This window comes from Anguilla anguilla, chromosome 8 (assembly GCF_013347855.1).
Source record: "Anguilla anguilla isolate fAngAng1 chromosome 8, fAngAng1.pri, whole genome shotgun sequence".
Lineage (NCBI taxonomy): Eukaryota > Metazoa > Chordata > Actinopteri > Anguilliformes > Anguillidae > Anguilla > Anguilla anguilla.
Genome location: NC_049208.1, coordinates 32,093,901 through 32,111,619, shown reverse-complemented (window position 1 = coordinate 32,111,619; position 17,719 = coordinate 32,093,901). Strand labels below are relative to the sequence as shown.

At 40.0% G+C, this 17,719-nt stretch overlaps 1 protein-coding gene across 1 annotated transcript in view; it reads left to right on the top strand.

Annotated features, from left to right (window-relative positions):
* The window catches only part of LOC118233104, a 106,650-nt gene that overhangs the window by 51,181 nt on the left and 37,750 nt on the right, over positions 1 to 17,719 (top strand). The window contains exons 9-10 of the mRNA XM_035428460.1: positions 1,094 to 1,236; positions 12,362 to 12,427. The gene's annotated coding sequence lies outside the window, so the exon portion shown is untranslated. The remainder of the gene's footprint in view (positions 1 to 1,093; positions 1,237 to 12,361; positions 12,428 to 17,719) is intronic.

Below are 17,719 nucleotides of genomic sequence, written 5' to 3'. Positions count from 1 at the left end.
AGCTACCATAAGCAGTGCTCTGCCTGTGGGCTGACAGAGGCCTGCTATGCAGTCAGAAAGCTTTCAGAACACACAACTTAATGGACTCAGACAGACTGCAGGAGAAATAGCCCCCATTCTGCTGCCCCCTGCATCCTCCACCGCCCCTCTACCCCCAACACCTCCTCACACCAGACCAAACACAACCTTTTTCTCTTTCCTCTAGTTAACTAGTTTTTCAACATCAGGCTGATTTATGCCCTGAAGGCTGAATGACATTAGTACTGTGGCGATGTCTCAAGTTACTGCATGTGAAGACAAACACACATGCATAAATGCACATACATGCATGCATAAATACACATACATGCATGCATAAACAGCGAACACGTGTATCCACAGATTTAAAAAAAAACCAAAAAAAAAAACAGAAAATATGAATCAAATAAAGAGAACCTTTCATCAGACAACAGATGACTTTTAAATCCTCTAAAGGCAAAGTATTCTTCTCATAGAGACCAGATGGTGGCGGGGGCTTTACGGTAATATCTCAATGTGTCTGGCCAAGGGTCTCTCATGTACAGGCCTGATTACCTCTCACGTTGTTTTTCTGTTTTGATATTGTTTTTTTAAAGCACAGTTTTATGCAGCTTCTAGGGATTTTGTTTTAGATTTTCTGCTTTTCATATTTCAAATGTGCTGTCAAGAGCTGTCTTCTCTTTGCCTATCATAACGTACACTGCTGGAACAGCGCCATAGCTGTCTAATGAAGTCCGTAAAAGTGAAATTCACATTACTCATAATAACACTGAAAACACAAATATTGTCTGCCACAACACAAGCTACCTTCAAGATATTTCAAGTAGTAGTTAGATTTAAAGTAGTAATTAGAATATTAATTAAATATACTTATTCTTATACTTATACTCGCCTTCTTTCTCTCTGTCAGTCTCTCAGAAACACACAGGCACAAATACGCATACATTGTTAGGGAAAAAGCTGAAAGCAAGCTGGAGTTTGTGAGTAATTAATATGAGCCAGAGGGGGGAAATACATTACACAACCGTAATTTCTGTGCACTAATTCACTTCTCTTTGAACGATAATAAACACAGGATGGAAACCTGCTTTGACCTCAAAGATAGAGGCTCAAGTCTGCCTGGCAGCCTTGAATGCTGCTTCCTGCCCCAGCAACTTTTCTCACTCTGGCTATTGGTGGGCTGTCAGGATCACATGACCAGGTGCAGGCCAATCCTATGTAAGTAGAATTTTTTTCAGGTTTTGTTATGCAGAAAGTGTCAAGCAAGGAGACTGTATAATCCCAGATGGCTATGTCTAGGTTTATCCACATCATGCCTTTTTTCCAATTAACTGGAAAGTTGTCTCACTGGTTTAAATCAGTATTAGATAATGCCTGTCTATTTCAGTCTAAGAAAAATCCACCTTTACATTATCTGGTTTGTTAGTATTCAAGGTTATTTTAGTCTGAAATCTTTGTTCCTTTTAAAAAATTTTAACTGAAGCTTTCAGGTTTTAACCCCAAGTGAGGCGTTACTGAATTGCAAGTCACTCGTAGTGCTTTCGTGAATATGTGGCAGTACATATTCAAAACATTTCACACAAAATAAATGAATAAAAACATAAATAGAGGTTATATGCTAAACAAATAAGTCATGTAACACAGCTTTTTTTTTTTTTTTAATTCTTTGGTGAACTTTTTCAAGAGAATTCTATGAGCTTTTTACAGTAGACAGGCGAGGTTCATCCCAGACTTCTCTCGGTGTAGTAGAAAGCGGACATACTGTGCTCAGTGAAATGAGATGCGGGAGTAACTACTGGTAAATGATTGAGGTGCAGAACATAGAAATGTTACATAAACACACACACACACACACACACACACACACACACACACACGTGCACGCACACAGGCAGACACACAGATACAGACACAGACATGCACACACACACTCACACACAATTCATCACTGTCAAGTGTACATAGTCTATGGCTGCGTGTAATTTCATCCAGGACACTCTAGCAGGCTTGCACAAAAGCGAAAACGTGACGTGTGTTAAAATCACTCATTTAGGCCCATTCAGGAACCGAATGCCTCCCGTGTCTCTGCCTCGGGTGCCTGTTGTAATGTGCCGTTGAGATAGTGGTGACATCGGGCCTGACATTTGTGGGCTGAGTGGAGAGAGGGCTCTTTGTTTGCGGGTTGAGTGTGTGTCAGTCTGCCTCAGACAGGGACGAGCTTTCAGTCATTCAGCTACCACTTATCAGCTTCTTGCAAAGCTCCTCTTGTCACAAACTATCCTTTACTGGGGAACAACGTCATTAAACCGTAATGGAACATTCTATCATCTCATTTTGTCCATAACTCTCGCTCTTAAATTCTATGAGACTTTTTCTGAAATCTTTTTCTCTCTTCTCTTTTTAAAAAAAATTTCTTCTCTTTTTTATCTCAAGAGCAGAGCTTGGCTTTAAACATCACTGGACAACCCAGCCTTTGGTTATTGTTGATGAGGTGTGATTATGTTCAGTAGTTTTTTGAGTGGTGCTGCAGTCCTGAATTGTATCTCTACTCCTTTTTGAGGGGTGATTGAAGATGATTTGCCCTGTTTGCAGCACCATGATATATCTAACTAAACTAAAACATGACTAAAATCTGGCTAGTAAAGTTGCAGTTTAAATGCACACACTCGCCTGATCCTGTCTTTTATAGTGTTGTCATGTTTGCACATGTTGAAGGATTTGGCTGAAGGGTTTGCTGTGGAGACAGGGACGGTATGTGGCGATCCTGAATGATTTAGTGGAAACAATGACACTGCATGGCACAGATCATGGTCTTTTCTTCAGGGAACCCAGTCCACAATTCACTGCTGACCAGTACTGACGTGAATGCGGTTTGTTGGTATTTTGCTATTTTTAGTTGCGAGTGAATGTGGGTGTTCAAACTCTCTGTGAAGCAATGTTTAACTGTTTGCAGTTCACACACTGTGCATGGTATTTAAAAACAAGCTTTCAAGTTACAATCTGCATTTAACTTAAAAAATGTTGGTATTATGTCTAAGAATGTTATTCTGACCTAAAATGATAAGAAAATCAAGTTGGAATGTGATGTGAAAAGAAGTTCTGGGTCATTATCTGACACTGTGTTCCATATCTTTATTTTTATCCATCCCTCTTTAAAGAGTTCTATGCAGAACATCAAACAAAACCCAAACAATGCTCAGAGCTGTTTTACATCAGACTGGAAAAATGATGTAGGCATGTCATTAACCGTCTAGAAGATAATTGTAGCCACTGCAGTTATTGTTGCGACAATGTTGTAGAAATGTTGTCAGAATGTAGCATTTTAGCTTGGGGGTCTTCACGAGGAGGAAACCCAGCCTTATCATTTTTTCCCGTTCTTTTTCCCAGAACGCTGATGATGCGCCTGGTTTATTATGCGTCTCTATTGAAAGGATCGGGGGCTGCATGCCAGTGGTCTGCGGGCCCCCTGAAGGTTTCCGGGAACCCTGCTTCTGCTATTGAAGCAAAGGTCAGATTAGCATGTCGCCAATGGGTGATCGCCTTGTGAACTTTACCTTCCGCGACCGCAGGAGTGTACGACGGGCCACGTGGTGATCTTCTTTGCATTGCTCAGTCGAACAATGCCTTCTTTCCTTGCTCAATGCTGTGGCTGTGTATGTTAGGAGTGCCCTCTGCCTATTTCCAAGACTCTTTTACTTGGGGTTTGTTCCTATGACAATCCTAAACTGTGTCTGTGTGATGTAAACCTAAGTGTTTGGTTAGAAAATAGCATATTCATCTTTTGACCTCAAATGTATATAGCAAAAATAACGAATTGCACTCAACCATTACCATACTTTTGGAGGGCGACTGCATAAAATGCAGTGCATAAGTGTTTGGACAGTGACACAGTTTGTGTTGTTTCATCTCACATTTGGCTCACTGCACATCGGTTTTGAAATGAAACAATGAAAATGAGGTTTAAGTGCAGACTATCAGCTTTGATTTGAGGGTGTTTGAATCCATATCTGGTGCTCTGTGTAGGACTGAGCCCTTCTTATACATGGCCCCCATTTACACGATGATATGAGGCTAACACACAACTTGGGCCTTAACTGGTCAGCTCTGGAACTACTATTATTGCTAGTAGTCTGCGCTGCTTGCTACTCTAGGGCTTAGAGGGGTGAATTTTAAGGAAAAATAATCCATGGAAAAGTTTTTGTCCCACTGCAACATATTTATGCAATTGCAGTGCTGGGCAACTACACACAATTAACAAACAAACCCTGAAACAAACCAGGTCAATTTATTTTTAGCAGTTTACTTCTCTTTAGAGTGTGCAAAGCTCAGTCACAGGAAGACTCAAACTGAGCAGCCACTCCCTGGTTTGCCCCTCTGTAAATCAACCCTACTTAGGCTCTTACCACATGAACCTGGGATTTTATTTTCAGTGTAATGCCACACTGTACAGAAGCTGTATTTACACAGAAACCCTGTATGTTTTAATAAAGCCACAAGGATCAGCCACCCAGACTAGGCCCACTCCAAAAGAAATAAGTCTCCTTGTTCTTTGAATTGATTAAGTGTCAGTTTAATTATTATATACTGGCAGGAGTCTCTTCATATTTTCATCACATAGCTCTTTGAAGCTCAGGTCTGTTCTTGGCAAGGAACACTGAGGCATTGTGCAGTTCAAAGAATTTGTTTTCAGAGGTACATGGTACATGAAAAAAGGTACAAAGTACATGAAAAAAACTTCTTAGAAGCAAAATAATAACATAGAATTAAAGCTGTAACTTTTAAATTCTTGCACGTATGCACAACAAGACAACAAGTAACTGTTTGCTAAACATATACAACATTATTATTATTGCTTTGAGGTCTTTCTAGTTACGCACAGCATTTTCATTTTAAACAAATGCTATTTTAGCAATCCTCCGGTCAGGAATACACTTAAGACTTTGCAGTTTCACAGTGAAGAGGGTCTATATCAGCGTTTCCCAACCGCGGCACTCTGGTGTGCCGTCAGGCGAGGTCAGGTGTGCCGTGTGAAAAATCCTTTAAAAAAATTTTTAATGTTCAAATGAATTAAAAAAACTTAAATGAACAAATCCCCTTCACAAAAGCCAAAATAAACGTCATTAAAATGCATATAGCTTAATTAAAGCCCCAAAAAGAACATTTAGGCCTGCGTACGTATGTGGAGAGGGGGGCTGCAGATGTTTATTTTTTATGCTTTTGAGAGTGGTGTGCCATGAGATTCTGTAAATATGGAAAGTGTACTGCGGAAAGAAAAAGGTTGGGAAACGCTGGTCTATATAGGTTCTTCATCAGTACATGACATTATATTTGAGTCCAGCAATGTTGTTCTTGCCTTGCTAAACTGAAAGCAAAATAAAAAAATAAATAATAATAATAATAATAATAATGAGAAGAAGAAGAAAAAGAAGTAAAAGAAAAAGTGTTTTGAGTAGAAAAATGAAACGTGTACACATGTATATATTTACATTTTACATTTTGGTCTAATGACATTGTTCCACTCCCAGTAATGTCATCCTAAGTAACATTTAACTGTGTACAGTGTATAACCTGAATGGCCTATACATTGTCTATTCTTATTCTATTTTCCATAATTTATCTTAATTATTTACCATAGTTATTAGTCAGATAGGTACACGTTTACTTGCATGCAAATTCATAGAATCGACCATAAGACCAAACCGTTAGTAATTTTTGTATTGTAGATATGGCACTGAGCTATAATCTTATTTTTATGGTCTCAATAATGTCTGTTTCCCATTTTTTCATCAGTCTTGCCTTGAGTGTCAAATCATTACCATTGCTTCCATTCCTATTTTAAAAACTGATTTAATAATTCTAGAATTGCGTCAATTGCAGTATGACCTGTAAAAAAATGAATGTTCTTCAGCCTCTATGAATTATGGTACATTTTTGTTCAGACACATTTTATTGATGTCTCATCTTTAATTTATGGTGATGAATAAACATGATGGGGCACTCACACCCTGAACTGAAACCTGGAATATTTGTGCAATGAGCCTTAAAATAAGAAGTCACTGGTGCCACTCTTCACCAGGAAAGATTTAGATTCCCTAGATTTGGGACCACTGGGTTTTCCACCAAACACGCACTAAATAAACAGCGAATCGACAAGAGTCCCGTTCCGGTTATGCTCTTTCTCCCGGGAATGTCAAGAATTATCCTGTCTAAAGAAAGTCGGTTTGGAGGGAGACAAATAGCATTTACCACAGGTGCAGCGTGTTTAAGGCAAATACAGGAGACGTGGGGACCTGCAAAATGAACACATTCAACGCGGCACTTACACACTTAGCCGAGGACGGCGGAATCCCAAACAGAAACATCCCTGCCCGTGTGCAGGGTTGGGGGATGCTGAGAAGCGGGCAGTGCGATGTGGAGAAAGCCAGACGATGTCAGAAAGAGGACATCCGGCGTAACGAGCCCTCCCTTATCCTTCTCCGCAGTGCCTGGAGCATGGCCCCATTCGGCGCTCGCTCATTATGAATGCTGCTCATAATCTGAAATAGCAGTTGGCATGATTGGAATATTTATTGAGGATGTGCAGTATTGGAAAATTAATCACGTTATCTGGGCAGGACCATGTTGCTAGGAGCAGCCAGCAGAATCCGCCAGTTCTGGCTCCCAGCCATCAGCTGTCACCGGATCCACTTTTCGGGGATTAGATTCTAAATATATTGCGTTTTATTTTCTTTTCCTGAAAAAGATAAACAACTGGGTGGGCATCATTTGGTGCGGGGTCAAGGGATCAGCTGCATCGCTCGTGGTCATAAGCCTGCTTTCTTCTGCTGTTTTTCAAAAAGTACACATCTGTGATGCGGCTTGCATCATACAATGCTTTTTGACAATTTAATACACCACCTAGAACTGGAGACCACTGACACCCTTTTTTGATACCTCTTTTGAGGCACCACAAGTGTTCTTTTCGATAAAGACCACCATGAGAAAAAAAAAAAAACCCTAGCAAGAGGAGATATTACAGAGCCTCATTCCTTTTCTTTAAATGAAAAGACAGTGGATGAAAAGTCTGCCATCCTTATGTATTTTTCACTTTGTCCGGACCGGGGACAAGAAGATGGGTAACAGACAGAGATGCAATCATAGTACAGGAAGGTCTGTGGCAGATGATTGAACAGCCAGCTGCACTGGTAATACCGATATGGGTTGGTTGCCCTTCCGACAGCACACACCGTCTTCCCAGACCGTCATTACCACCTATACGCCTCTGTGATTGGTTTATTCTGACAGACAGAAAGGCAGGCAGGTACAGTATTTGGACAGGCTTAATCAAAAACCTGTTGATATGATATAACACTGATGAGGGTAAAAACGAGCTGTATATATTCTGTGGTTTTTCGGTTTGGCGCCATGGATGAGAGCGAAACTTAGAAATCAATTTCTCAAATGTTTCTTATAATACAGCTGTCTCTCAGCATAAAGCAGCAGTATTGGATACAATATGTTTTTGGATTGTGGAAGTACTATTTATTATCTGTGTTCATATCTGAAGCTCTGTGGACTGAACTACTTTTGGGGGCATGAGATACTGAACTTTAGTGGTACACGGTAAACAAAGCTGCCTCTTTCCAGCCCTAGTAAAAGGGCTTTAAAAGGGCTGAAGAATTTGTGAGGTATGCGATTGTTCCAATTGATTTTCCAATAAAGAACCAGAATATTGGATGATAAACAACTTGTGGAAACAAATCTAATGCATTGGAGACAAATTAATCATCCATTCCTCTCATTCTGTCTGTTGAAAGGGGATGATTGAAAGAGACCAGGGTTTTCTTGCAGAGTATCTCGCAGTGGTTAGAAACAGGGAGGCCTTCACGTATACAGTCCTGTTCGATTTTGTGAAGTGACTGGGGTGTGAAATTTGATCAGGGCTTTTTGAAATACAGCCAGATTTTCGCAGAGGTGCTGGGGTGAACGCAGAGCTTCTCGTTAATGAGTGGAGTGGACGCAGCATTTCTGCAGAGATGTGAAAACCAGCCAAGGTCATTCAGTTAGACAGCTTGCTGATAACCGAAATTTCAAGGTACTGACACAGTAACTTCAGAGGCCTGAGCTGACCCAGTTCACTATACGCTGAATATTTTAGCTTTATGAGGATTCTCAAAAGAGAGAGGTTTCATTTTTACTTTCAGCTCATCATGGTACAATAAGTATTATCAATCATGCGCATTTGCGCATGCCTCCCTCTACTCTCCAGCCTATGCCTGATAAATATATATTAGTTTCGGCTTGTTTGGTGGGGCAGTTGTTACCAGCAATTGCTTCGCTTGCTTAATTCTGCACCAGCGGTTGTGTCACAGACATAAAAGGCAAGGTTAAACCAAGCGATTACAGCCATTTGCATTCATTTGCAAATCCAATGAAGTCAAAACAATTAGTGCGTTTGGGGCGTGCTGTACATGATTGATGTAGCTGTCTAGCACAGGCATTGTGGTGGGAACAAGCTGAAGAAGCAGCAGACACAAATCACTCCGTGTGTACCTCCACGCCTTTAGGCTGTCGTTCCCCCCACGGAACATGCCGGAACACCTCCAAGCCTGGTCGACAAGATTAATTTTAAGGTCCATATCTGATCTTTTCTGCCTCTTTTGATTGAATGGGTGTAGATACTGGCAAAGGTTTTAATAGACCAAAAAAAAAGAAAGAAAGAAAAAAGAAGGAAGCTATTTGTCAGGATCAGAGCCACGAATGGATACATTTTAAATTAAAGAATAACTTTCCAGTCTTCTTCCTGACATGTCTCCTCAGATGCTGAGCCAGTGCAGATAACCAACAGATTACACTTAAATTACACAATTTCCGCTTGACACCACTGTCAAATAGGGATGGGAGGGACAGGGTGAGGATCGAGGGGATAGCTGGCGTGTTTTGGGGTGTGGGTGAAGGTCACAAGGTTATAAGGTGGAGAACTCATGTACTGTATAGGTTTTCATGGGGAAAAACATTCCATAACAAAATTGATGGATGAATACCAATGCCAAAGAATTCTCCGTCCAATGAATGCTGGAGTAAAAATTGCTGCAGATACACAGACCTGTAAATATTCCCATGTTCCATGAATTCATTTAGGTCGGAACAGTTCAAAGTATGAAGCACTTAAAGGGCAAGATGTCTGGCAACATCTCTTTCAGACATAGTTTATATATTTCTCCCCAGAAAGATACCAGTTTTCTTTTTTTATTCAGTTAAAATTCTTTGTATCAAGCCTGTCCTTGAATAGGGTTCATTCGATTTATCTCCTGCCACACATGGCTTAACAAAGGAGTTGCCCAGATATACACACAAGCCATCGCCAAATGTAACAAACCAAATCCTTTCTAGGTACCCCTTGTTTGAAAAAGAAGAAAACCTAATATTTGCTGACACTGTACAGCTGTATGACTTATTTCATATGTCTGATGCTTGGTCTGTCAGACCTCTGAATAACTTCCACTACACTTTCAGTCAAAAGGTATGCAAACTGCCAATAAACGTACAAATGCTAGTCACTGAGGTGATACCCAGTAGGTGTATAAATGTGTACCACTAGCCAACAATACAGTTTTTTGTACCTTTTTTGCTTGTAAACAGTACTTATTTGTGCCCAAATAGAACATTACTGTACTTTCAGAGTACACTTGGGAAATGTGTTCCTTTAAGAACAAAAATGTACCTCCACTACACATTTATTTCTGAGAGTGTATGCATAGAAATTTTTAGAATGGCTCAATCGTTAATCACAAGCTTAAAAAAACAAAAACTTTTAACCTTTAACTGGCACACCACGAAAAAACAAAGTCAAACACTCTGTTTATTTTTTTTTGCTTTCAGAATGTACATTATACTGCTCTACTAATTAATCCAAGTAATGAAAGTGCCATTTTTGTAGTATGAACCTCAGTGAACCAGCTGCATTCTTGATTAACAGTTAGTAGATGTCCATCATTCTACAAATATCCGAAAATAAGTCAGAATATGGTATACCTACCACTTGGTCGAGCAGGCTGTTAAATGTCAGGGTTATATGTAAAATTATGCCATATGTTTTAAGCACTGTGAAATTCCTAATAAACATGAGATACAACATTCCACAATTTACAGGAAGTTTGTCATTTTTGTTATTTTCTGAAAGGTCAACGGAGTTCTGAATACAGTTACAGACCAGGCTGGGGGAAAGCAGTAGAGACTCAGACGTGGGAGTGAGAGGCACAGCACCCCATTGTGCGTTAATTCTCTGATGCTCACAGATGACAGCTGTGCTTTAGTGAGATAAAACAAGAACTGTTTACAGATTTCTGTAATCCTAATAGCCCGGCTAAGCGCGGCTACAATCGGACACATAATATGATTGAATGCACATTACATATATTAGAAACGTGTTTTAAACATCTGGTTTGTTTTTTCAGTCCTTAGTATGCTTTTTGAGGGCTGAAGCCAGGCACAAATATATGCACAGCATGTTGTTTTGTCTAACAACTTTACTCCTCATGCAGTTTCAGCAGAGGATTAACAAGCTGTACAGCTGGAGATGCATTGGCATGCGTTCTGCTATTGACAACTGAGAGAACAGAGAAGCAGGTCGATTTACAGGAAAACTTTCTTTGCCTTGGTTAGCTTTTCAGGTCCTGCTTTATCTAATGATGAAGATGTTAATTCTTCTGCAGGAGACCAAAGTAAAGTCAGCTCTGGCCAGTGGATTGTTTAGTTTGAAATGAATTCAAGTGCACATAAAGGTTCTGTGTCGGTGGACAGTGAACACTGTGAAAAAGAAAACAAAAAGCACTTTATGGTGATACTGGAGATGGAACAGCATGTTGGAGGTGACAGAGACTGGATTGGCGAGCTGCTGGCCTGTCTGTTTGGCCCGCTCTAAACGTCATAAATATGGCCGGCCATTTTGTTTCCTCTCGCTACCGGCGTTTTCACCGCCTCCTTTGTGGCACGCCAGCTCACATGTGCCTTTTCAGGGCTCCTCAGAGGCCTTGCTGGCCAGACCACAAAGAAATTTGGAAATGTTCGGTAATGCCTAGAATCGGTTTTGCACTGTTTTAGAGTTTACAGAGCAGTTCCCAGAAGAAAGCTCCTTCCCTGGGTTGTTAGTGTTGTACGTATTTGCCATTCAAAAATAATCATAACAAGGTCTTTTGTGAGTCAGTGCACCACTTCTTTGACCTTTCGGCTCTTTAAACTTGCAACTTTGAAATATAGGGCCCACTGGTCAGACATTTGGAAAGAGGAAAACACATCTCTTTAAGATAACAAATGGCAAAATTTTCTTCTGTAACAGCTCTCACTTCTTTATTCCAAGAGACCATCTGCATTTAGACTAATATCCTCTCTGTAGGCAAGGCAAATGGTAAGATCACGTCTGACTCTAACATCATGTTTTTAGTCTCTGATATATCTGTGTTTTATGGAAATGCACCTTCTTGCTCAACAACTCTTCCTCCTGTACATGTACGAAACAAATAACTAGATTGCTAGCATCGACATGTGTCTGTCTATGTGTATGAACCTAGCCTGAAAAGCTATGATTTGGGGGCCAAGGCACTATGGTGTAAAGCTTGCAGAGGGTGATGAGCTGTAACTAATGAGTAATTATCCATAGGCCACATGATTATGAAATCCAGTATTGCAGCCAAACCATAAAGCATAAAGGCTTGCGTCTTCGCACAATAATAAAGCTCACAATAAACACAATTTTTCCAAATACATTATTCCCATGGAATGTACAAACATTTAATTTTTTATCAAATCAATTGCTAAACGATGCTGGTATCCTGAGAAACAATGTTGCACACACGATTTGGTGGTGTTTTATACAAAGGATATACGACTATGTCTGCTCTACCAACTGAGCCACTAGGACCCTTGTTACCAGAAATTTAAAAAATGACTGTTAGCTAGCATACTAGCAAGATTGATATGTGCAAGTTTTTTTTCTCCAAGATGGATTTTCATGTTTGGAGAAAATTCATGTACTGTACATCATATGTGTACGATTACTTGTTCTGCAATGGAGAATGTTCTAAGCAATGTCCTGTCTTCGAGAGAGGACAGGATTTGACAGAATTTTCTTTCATGTAACTCAAATTCACTTCACTCAAGACTGCTTTGTAAGGGTTTCCTGACTTGAGAAGATAGCCTTAATGCCTGAAGTCACATGAATCATACTTTCAGACAAGTCAGTGAGAATCCTTATTTATTGATTTTGAGAAGAAGATATGAAAAAGAACATGACATGAATAATGATACTTTGCTGCACTATTACTATACCCTAACAATGTACTGAATGTATTGTTTTTTTTTTCAGAAATGATGAATCACACAAGGGCACCACAATGACACACAGATACGTGGAGGGATACAAATCACTGAGGTTGGTGACAAATCTTTTGCTGAATATAAACAATCCTGCCACATTCAGTGATCCTGTAACCCACGCAATGTAGTGGCAAACACATGAAACTGTGAATAGTATAAGCAAGTGTGTGCTGTATAGGCTACTAATGATGTCCAAAGTGAAAAAAACACTGGTTGAACGGCATTCAATAGAAAACTATACTTTTTGTGTTGAAATCAGTTTACTGGTTCAGAACTACATCATTTGACCTTAACCCCTGCTTAAAAGTAATTAGACATGTGATTAATGCACTTGAGCCTCACTGGTAAGCTATTACCATGACAACATTTAGAATGTCCCATTCTGCCTTCGATTTCCCAATTATCCTAAAGAACAAGGCAAAATACAAACAAACCATCTCCTGTAAAAGAAAATCCTTTTGAAGCAACTATGTAAATTGCAGACACATCTCTGACTGGCTGGACCCAGCGGAAAAATGTATCGAGTTCCTCCTTCCTCGGTTCAGCTTGATCAAACGACCTCTGTAATTTGGCATAATTAGAGTGGCAGGAGATGAACTGGCGTTTGAGCTAGTTAAGGCCGTGGTTGCCGAGCGCTGCTAGCCTCAGTAGGATCTGAGCTCCGCTCCTCGGGCAGTTGTGCTCGCTCGCTCCGTCTCTCAGTTCTGCCGCTGCTCTGCTGTGCATTTTCAGACCCCGCCGTTGAATCATGCCTTTTGTCTCTGACCTAATGAACTCTCTTTTTGTTTTGTCTCTCGTCTCCGGGGCAATAAACAGCAGTTACTGTTCTGCCAGCAGCCCCGCGTTTTGACTCTCGCCGTACTGCGTGGAACAAATCGCTGTGCTGTGAAAAAACAGTCCCAGAGAACGTATTGTTGCTTGGTACTCCCAAAATTTCAGTGATGTTGTTTACATGACTACATAGCAGAAATGCTGTGAAAACTCTTTCTGAAATCTATGTCATCTTGGCTGGAATGCCTTTCATTTCACTGGTCTCTAATTACGAGAGTGGATTAAAAAAATAAATAAAAAAGGTAGTGTTCAGATTTTTAACATCAACTTCAAATTTCAGACGCCTGTGGTTTTCATTGCCTGTGGGGTAAGATATCAGACTCCACATTTCCTCTATTATACCCTGTATGGTACTTAAAAACTCATCTCCTCAATAGCTCTGAATTATTGCTAAAACAAAAATAAAAACAAAAATATCTGCGTTAAGTAAAAGGCAACACTTCTGCGTGGGGAATGCACTGAACATTGACTTTAAGTGCGGCTGGCTCCCTGTGAGATCTTCTGAGGCGTCTTTGATGTGGCCACAGTGTATTCAGCTTGCTTCAGCAGGATAAGATATTGGTGTTCCTAGCTGACTCTCCGTCTTGTGTGCTTACACGTTGGGGCTTTCATCAGGCTTTAATTGGCACTTGCGATGCGCCTAATAGTTCCATATATTCAGCTCCCAGTGAATTAAAAGTCACAAGTTCAAGTGCTTATTGCAGACTTGCCATTTCTTCCTCCTACACAAAGGAAGTCAAATCTGATGTAGTTTGCATGGTTATTCTCCTGTTCGTGTGTGTGTGTGTGTGTGTCCATGTGTTCTGGGGGATGGGTGTTTGTGAGGACAATTTCATTTTAGTCCACAATTGCACTCAGGAACCTGATTTAATAAATAGGAGGAGTCAGAAGGCCACATGGGGCCCAGATCCTGTTCTTTTCAAATCTACAGCACTGCTCTGCTGGTGGCAGAGAGACTCAAGCAGTTTTTTAAACAGGGAGATTCCTGTACCTTAAAAAAAATATTGTCCTCATGAGTCACTCTGAGTAATTAACCACAAGGAGAGATTTCTCAGGCAGCAGGATCTAATGTTTGGCTCATATAATTAAGAAATTAATTAAAAATGATTTACCGCTTGTGTGTTATCAAGTGGCAAAGAGTTCCGTTAGACAGACCCAACAAAAACATTGGCTCTGGTTTCAGTAAGTGATTTTAGGACAGTCTGGTGTTTAATCTACTGACAAAAGTCACCAAAGCTTTAAAATGACATTAGTGGTTGGCTGCATCGCGACAGACGTAAACAAAAATGGCATGCTACATTTAAAAGATACTGTGAGATGCGATTGTCCTGGATTTTCTGGATTAAACTGGACGTGTCTAGTCACAAAAAGCTCCTCTGGTGTTGCAGCAATGTTTTTGTACAATTTCAACTTTTGTGTAAGATTGTTAGAGTGATATGTCTTATCTGGATTGTGCAGAGATTTAGAAAAGTGTTTTCTAATATATATATATATATATATATATATATATATATATATATATATATATATATATATATATGTTCCTATGTATAATTTTAAACAAAGCTATTCAAAGCAATACATTTTGAGGTGTCTGTTGCCCTGGCAAAGAGTTGGAAATGTTTCAGCCCACTTGTGATGGGAATCACTTGAAAAGAAAAAAAGGAGTCTCTCCCAGGAGGAACAAGAGATGAGCTTTCATACCGAGGGCTTTTGAGAGCTTGTCTTTGAAGATTTAGCAGGAAGAGAATAGACGCCTGCCACTGCTGAAGGCAGTGCCACACCGTAACACGGTCTTCCCGTACTGGTGCATCTGTTAATAATTCAAATAGCAAGGCAACAAGACGAAAAATCCCAAATAATGAATCGTCTTGCATATTGTTATCATCTCGAAAGCTGACTGACATTTTCCAGAGGACGGCTCTGGAGCAGAGACGAGGACAATGCCGAGAGGATGAAAGACGAGGAGCATTCCAGACGATATAGTAGCCTCCATGGTTGTGTGAGGGTAGGGGGAAGAAAATGGGTGCATATAGTGGAAGCTCTCTCACGCACACACATGCACACACGCACATGTGCACATGTACACACACTTTTTGTTAACGCAGTAGGAACATTCATTTTGAATTTTGGGAGGGCAGCTAAAAGGGGCCACAAATAAAAGCAATATAAAACAGCAACATCAGCATTTTGTGTGTTTACTGTAAAAGGTACACCACGTTACATATTTGCCTGTAAATTTAATTTAAAGTAATAATCTCGAAGATTTTCATTAAAATAAATGTCTGTTAAGTCACTATCTATCGCTGAATTAGGAAATTGGTGATTGAGCCTATTATTATATTAATTCATATTATTATTATTATTATTTATGATTAAAGAACTGGGTGTCTGTGGCGACATTCCCAGGAAAAAATCACAAGCGGCGCATAGATAGTGACGCGTTTTCCATCACCCATCAGTGGTTGATTCGCCAGAGAGGGTAGGCAGAGCTAACGCAACAGGCTTGCTCTTCAACTCACTTGTGTGTGAGCGGCGTACTGTTTTTTCCGATGTCTGCTAGCGTTAAGGTGGGGGGGTTATGGAACACTAATAAGTTTTTGTGTAACATGAGAGGTCATATTATTTGTTGATGTAGATTTTGTATTACATTTGATGACAATGTAACGTTACTGAATTACATAGCTATTTGCACAGCTAACGCTAGCTACCGGACCATGTCAATAAAGGCAACATTAGTTTAGATGTTGCGCCCAGTATCCATCTCTCATATCAGGTAACGTTACGTTAGCTAGCTAGCTAATGTAATTAACACAATCTAATGTCAGCTAACAATTAGAAAAAACGCTAGCTAACGCTACCGACCGGTACCGACATCGCAAACCGTCTCTCGAATGCAATGCTACCTTGTTGCAGCGTTGCAATGTAGCTAACTAAAGGCCAGTTCAGATCAATGATTTGCAACGAGACTGGATGCAACTTGCAAAATTCCAAGACGTCTGATTGTGAACGTTGTAAAACTGCACTTGGCGATTTGACAAGGTGGGTCTTTTGAGACCCCAGGCAACGGCTTCAGACGCTCTGCAACTAACCAGTTCACACCGCTGCAATTTTCTCTGCAACATTCTAAAACCGTTTAGTCTCGTTGCGAATCATTCATCTGAACTGGCTTTAATGTTACCATTATTTACATTGCCATTAAGTTCATCAATATATTGATCGGAATAAAGCTGGGGTATAGGTGGAGCAGAGCAGGGTCTGATTTCTGTGTAAAGATGCCAAGCCGGAGAAAACTAAATAAAAGAATACGGCAGTATGGATTAGCGTTGTTATTATTTTATTACGCTTCCTCATATGTTCCTTCAGCCTTGATGCCCTTTTTTGATGAAATCACCTTTGTTTTTGTTATATTCTACTTATTCTGATTGCTAATTTAACACCCAGCTCAGCTTACGCGAACAGTTTAGCTAGCAAAACCAGAAACAACAAGGCAGTTGTTTGAAAAATATCACACAACAATCATTCACGATGATGATGCAAGAGATACATAATTGCACGAGCCACAGTGAATCCCGCAAATTCTTCTCTGCAGTGTGAAGATGTTCATACGTAAAGAACGTTTGTGGAAATTGATCATCACTAATTCTACCCCAGGTCTGCTACAGCATTTTAACCTGGCTCGGCAGTGTAAAGACGGCTTAAGTTAGCCTAATGTTAGACAATGAATGAGTATGTACATAACGTTACTTGTATAACAACCATTTTTTATTCAGTAAATAAGTGTAATAGTTGGCATGGCCCAGGTGCCAACTGACTGACGTCACACAGGCGACACTGGTTGGATCCGGTTGGATCTATGGGAAGTGAGGTCCAAAAACACACCTGCAATTACCGCTTCTCGCCATTGGTACCGCCAAAGAGAACGAAACGGAAATCTTCGAGATTATAACTTTAAGTGAGGGAACCATTAACAAAATCACCGTTTTCAACATTATGGGCCTTTGAGTCTAAATAAACACATGGAAGAGAAAAGTATATTGAATACACTATTGAGAATGGTAACACTTTACAGTACAATAAGGTTTCATTAACTTATCTGAACAACTGATCTATTAACAAGGCATTTGCTAACAAATCATTTATTAGCATTTTATTGAATCATGTACCATTCTCTTCCATGTTAAATCAATGTCATTGTAGTAAGATTAGTTTCATTTTGGTCACCACAAGTAATGTTTCATATGTCGACAGGAAACCCTTAAGGAAGTATTTCCTAACATGCACGAATTGTTCACTAATATAACATTTACCACATTATTTACACCTAAGGAATCTACTGGCTCATCCTCTAGCTCCTAGTCCACCTTTACAGTAGACAACATGAATAAATGTTAATAGGTTCGTTCATTCTTTGTTCAGGTTAGTTGATGCAGTAATTCATGTTAGTTAATGGAACCTGATTGCAAAGTGTTGCCCAAATTTAATATGTAACTTTGATCAGTGGTCACAGGGACAA